Below are 6,081 nucleotides of genomic sequence, written 5' to 3' on the forward strand. Positions count from 1 at the left end.
AAAACATATCGATAGATATATATTAGACAGACAGACAGACAGACAGATAGATAGATAGATAGATAGATAGATAGATAGAAAGTAAAAATGACAAGAGAACATACAATTCCTATGATGATTAAAATAAAATAGTGCTGTCAAATCAATTAATCACATCCAAAATAAAAGTTTATTTACATATTATATGTGTATACTGTGTATATTTATATGTATATATTAATACACACATTTATATGTATATATTCAAAAAAATAATAATTATATATATATATACTGTATATATATACACACACACACACACACACACATACATGCATACATACATATACGTATATAGTATATATACACAGTACACACATATTGAATATGTAAACACAAGCTTTTATTTTGGATATGATTAACTGCGATTAATCGATTTGACAGCCCTAAAATAAAACTAAAAATTAAAAAATAAAAGCAAATTCAAAATATTAATAAATATGCATGCATCTGTTCTCTGTTATCCAAAGTGACTTACATTGCATTTCAAGTATACATTTGATCAATTCATGCATTCCTTCTAACAAGGCTTGCAATGGATACAGATGCTAGTGTCATGCTCTATGCCATGCTAAAATGCTATTTGGCTGTTGGTTATCCAATAGTCTGTATGGCCTCAGTGACAACAGCAGCACATTTTGATTATTACAAAGACAAACAATTTTTTTCCTTGACTTCAAACATTTCTAATCATTATAATGGACTGTAAAGTCACTGTACTAGGACAGGACAGTAGCACTGTCAATGTTTCATGCCGGTTCTTTTTGTTCAAAGTGTCCGACATTCAGCAACTGTTGATCTAAGACACTAAAGCAACAAGTGAGCGTTTGTTCTGGTGGAATGCAGAGTATGTGTGTGATGAGCCCAGACTGCGGTAATGGCCGACCTGGAGAGGGTCAATATTGATTTAACAGTTAAAAATACACCAGGCTGGTCCTCTCAAGGTTACACCAGCACAATCAAACAGGAACCACACAACACTGAGTATGTGATTAATTGATTCTCCTATAGTTGAGATAACTGTTTATGTTTGGGGAAAACCGGGACAGTTTAAAGACTTCGGAACATCTGTGAGCTATAAAGCAACCCAAAGCATTTGAAATATGAGGGAAATTATATAAATGACTATTTGATTATTTACCCATCCTACACTTGGGGACAACAGAAACAATTTACGGTCCCTTGGGAGCTGCTAATAAACAAATCTCCGCTCTGAGAAGCCTTGAGTTCACATAGACTTTAGGGCAACTAAAGCAGTTTGTGGATTGATAAACATATACTCTATTTTGCGCTTCGTAATAACAGGTTTCCCCTGTCAGCCAATAGCAGCGGATTCTGGTCTGTGTGAGGGTGGTTGTGTCAGTTTCCCAGCACACCAAACAGTTGTGTATAATTGCAATATAAGTGATGCCTTCTAAACAAGTGTCTCAGAGAAATGAAACTTGAAATTGTGTATTCACACAGCGCTTTCCAAATGATTATTTAAAAGGCAAAAAGCTCGCTGTGGTTCCCGTCAGAAATGAGCAAGCGTGAATGGAGGGTCTCCAAAACATCATAAAGAGAGCAGTGAACCTTACACACTTTATTTCCCTCAGTGAATAGGGCCAGTATTCATTACAGGCCATCTTGTTTTTCATCTCCAAAATAGCTGACACATGCCAACCATCCTGCTGCTTGAATGAGTCGCCCGTGGGACAAACGCAACACCTGATCAGCTCAGCAAATCAAAGACACCGGTCTCAAAATGTAAGACAAGAGGTCAATGCAACAATGGATGCTCTGTAAATGCCACCTGCCATGCTTTTATAGTTATAGTATACGATGTTTGACAAAAATAAACTGTGAAATCCAAAATTATGGTAGTCGAATAAAGAAGTATGCCATATTTTAAGAGGTATGTATGGTTTATTTCACAAATCATGTAAAATAAACAGTCAGTCCGCTACCGATAAACCACTAATTATTTTATTTGTATGGCTGATAAATGGACAAAATTAAAATTCTGTAATATTTTGTTTTAAATAAATAAGAAATGAAAATTATATATTTTTAAATACATAAAATGTTTAAATATTTTCTATATTTTTTAAATATTATATGTATATAATTTATATGTATATACTTTTTTGTAATAATTTAATAATAATAATTAATTAATTAATATATAATAATATTAATTAATAAAAAAAAATTCAAAAGGCTGAAATATGTAATAAAATATAATAATGTATATTATATTATTATATATAAATATATTTATTTGTCCAAAAACTGAGAGAAACCCATACTGACAACAAAGCATTACAGGCAACATAATAACAATATAATGTACAATATGGAAAATTTATATTTATCTTGATATTTACCGCATTTAACAGTGTTATTAAAGTGTTAATGTTTTCAATGATTCACTTTTAAGAGAGCATTACTTGACAGTAAAGATAATCTGAATGTAAAAACTTATTAAAACAAGCATTAATAATCACAATTCACAAAATTCAATGTTAGCTGATTTATTAAAAGAAAAAAAAAGAAAATCTGCTGTTAAAGGGTATATTAATAGTACTGATATGTATTGTGCATCCTTAATTACGGTATGTCACAATATGTCACAAAAAAAACTCCACACAACATATATAAACACATCAAGTCAGTATCTAGTTTCTTAATCTTTAAAATAGGTTTAAAAAAAAAAAACTCTCCATCCCCCACATTAAACTATACATACTTCAATACTGACCTCTGAGTTCAGAGCCCAAACTGCTAGTTATGTCCCAGACCAGCGCAGACCCCAAAATAATCCAATCCAATTACCCAACATGTCCATCATGTGTGGCCCCCGGGCAAGGTCACGACCTTTCCAAGATATTCAAAAATCCCTCTCATTGTGAAGACATCTTTATGGAAGCTGTCTAGACCTCATAACTGGGAACGATGTGAAAACAAGCCATCAATATGTTTTCCTTGATTCAAATCCATAAAAACTATTAAAAGCTGATCATAAAATATAGTGGCAAGCCTCGGTCGCTTAACTGCACTGTCTATGAGAACTGCTGCTCAATAATTGCCATTTACGGTGACATGCTTGACTTCAGATGAATTCCTACTATAGCAGACCACTACTCCCTAAGGAGGGATCTCTATATTATATTATATTATATTATGAATACTCATATATTGATAAAAAAACAGAAAAATGCTGACAAAAAAGTTAATACATACTACAAAGTTTTAATAAATTCACAACAGCATTTTAATGACGACACAAACGTCTGCTGCAGTTTACAAAGTAGAAGTAGTGATTTACTGTTTGTATGCACTTTAAAACTTTTCCATGGAAAGGAGGATCTTGAGTTCTCAGCACTCTCTCAAATTCAGCTTCCTGTCCAATTAGTTTCCTTTCCTGCATTTAGCTGAATATCAGCCAATTACAGCAAAAGCGCTGCACCACGACTCATATGTTAGTGTGTTACTAAGCTCATTTACATGATTCCTACCGATATGTACCACCAAGGCAGACACACAAAGGGATCTGCATGGGAAAGTCGACTCATTGCCAGAAGCTGCCAGTTTGCTCGAAGAACAAATCTAAGGACGAGAGACAAAGGAAGTCGCCCTCAAATCAGCGCATGTGAATAAAGCAGATGTTTTGTAATGGGCTGAAATATTGCACTGTGATAATGGCTCCATGGCTTCTCTTCCTGAAGGCTTTGAGAAACGAGGGGTGTCTTTCTGCAGCCACGCACTGCAGAGACAATACAGCCATAAACTGAAAGGATCTAAATCACTTTCAATCACACCAGAGCAACTGATTCCCAACAAGCTCTTTTATGCTCTGCGTCAGCCCCACCCAGTTCACTAGCAACAATTACCACTTTGAAGATGTGCGCTGATGCAAAACACTAATCACCCAGATACCGGCCACATAATGTTCATTTCCTACACACACCAGTGTAAACAAGGCTCAAGAGCCACTTGTGAATGGAAACTTGGGGTATTTCTTTATTTAAATGGACATCTGAAGTGCGATTTGGGAAAAATCAGTGGCTGTGGAAGAAATATGATGAATTGTGAAAATATGTGCTGCTTTTATACATTAAAGTAAAGCTGGATGATGTACAGTATAGAATATTTACATTATATTCAAAATTATTTTGTTGGTGATATAAAATGAACCAGCAGTGTGAATTTCACAGTGATTTTAATGCATTATTAATTTAATAATTTTAATAATTTGGCCATTAATTTTTTTTGAAGACCAGGTCGCTTCATTTTGAACAATATGATTCAATTAATATTTTCAAAATAATGATTTAAAAGTTTGTTAGCGTCATATTATATATATATTTATTATTGCTTTAAATATGATATAAACATAAGTATTAATATATTCATTTGTCAAAAGGCTAAAAAATTATATATATATATAGATAAAAAAACAGAAAAATGCTGACAAAAAAGTTAATACATACTACAAAGTTTTAATAAATTCACAACAGCATTTTAATGACGACACAAACGTCTGCTGCAGTTTACAAAGTAGAAGTAGTGATTTACTGTTTGTATGCACTTTAAAACTTTTCCATGGAAAGGAGGATCTTGAGTTCTCAGCACTCTCTCAAATTCAGCTTCCTGTCCAATTACTTTCCTTTCCTGCATTTAGCTGAATATCAGCCAATTACAGCAAAAGCGCTGCACCACGACTCATATGTTAGTGTGTTACTAAGCTCATTTACATGATTCCTACCGATATGTACCACCAAGGCAGACACACAAAGGGATCTTTTCAGAAATGTTACACACGTGTTTAACCGTTAACCTTTCCTCTCTAAAAGTGCAACTGTTTTGGCAGTGGTCTTTTTCTGATCTTTAATAAGGTCACTCTACGGAAAGATTCCACGGACGGATTTGTAAAGTGCCACACTTTCAGAACTATGACAACAATGTAAGACTGACACATAGTTTGTAAGTCTTCAATGACTGGGAGAGTAACACCCCCGCTCAGATCTGGTGTTCCTACTGTTCAAGGTCCAAAGCTGCGGGAAGGAGAGACCTGGAGGCCAAAAGCACCGGTCACACACTGGCAGCTCTCAGAGTAACTCTCCAACCCAGCTGGGGTCAAGGACCCTCCATCACCCCGCCGAACAAAAGGAGAGATTCCTACAGACCCTGGACAACATGGCACAGACACAATGGGAGGCTGGAAACACCCCCCACCACATGCACACAAGCCACCCCTTATTAAGGAACTCTCAAGCAAAGGCAAGGATTAGCGCATTGGATCCGATCCAAACGGACCCGAATGGCATTGCCTTGGGAATGCAGTAATCACACATGCAAGAGCAATCATCCCGATAATCTTCATTCATTCCTCTATTATAAAAGCATTTCTTGCTGTTTTAAAACACTTCACTTAAGATTACAGAGTACAGAGGAAAAGCCAATTAATAATGAAATAGAGTAGTATTTGATCAAATACTCCCACAATCAAGGATGTTATGATTTTCAAATTTATTTCACAGCCAAGTAGCCATTGTAATACTTTAATAAGCCATTATCGATTCCCCCACAACGTTTACAGTATATATTATAAATATTTTTAAATTAAATTTTATTTTTTTGGTCATAAAGCACTGGCTCAACCAATTGCATGAGTTTGGGGGGTGGGGCTTATCTGTTTGTCTACAGACACTATTTTTTTAATAATTCCATTTGGGGACACCATTAAATACAGACACAGGAAATAAAATATATTTTTTCTGTTTGTCTGTATACAGTATATATCTTAAACAGAAGTCATAGTCAGAAATGACTGTCTTTATTTTATTTCCAAAAGAAGCAAGCCATTTTTTATTTATTACCTTATGTTTATATATATGAGTACACAAAAGTTAAAAAAGTTATACAAACATAACATTTATATAAACATATTTTAAATGTACATATACATAAACATTCTATATATATACATATATATATATATACACGTGCACATATATACAATATATATATATATATATATAACATACATATATATATATA

The 6,081-nt window shown here is 34.0% G+C and overlaps 1 protein-coding gene across 2 annotated transcripts in view; it reads right to left on the reverse strand.

Annotated features, from left to right (window-relative positions):
- The window catches only part of LOC107757709 (rho GTPase-activating protein 29-like), a 42,150-nt gene that overhangs the window by 33,366 nt on the left and 2,703 nt on the right, over positions 1 to 6,081 (reverse strand). The gene's annotated exons all lie outside the window — the stretch shown is intronic.

Source organism: Sinocyclocheilus rhinocerous, unplaced genomic scaffold (genome assembly GCF_001515625.1).
Source record: "Sinocyclocheilus rhinocerous isolate Xijiao unplaced genomic scaffold, SAMN03320098_v1.1 scaffold1374, whole genome shotgun sequence".
Taxonomy (NCBI): domain Eukaryota; kingdom Metazoa; phylum Chordata; class Actinopteri; order Cypriniformes; family Cyprinidae; genus Sinocyclocheilus; species Sinocyclocheilus rhinocerous.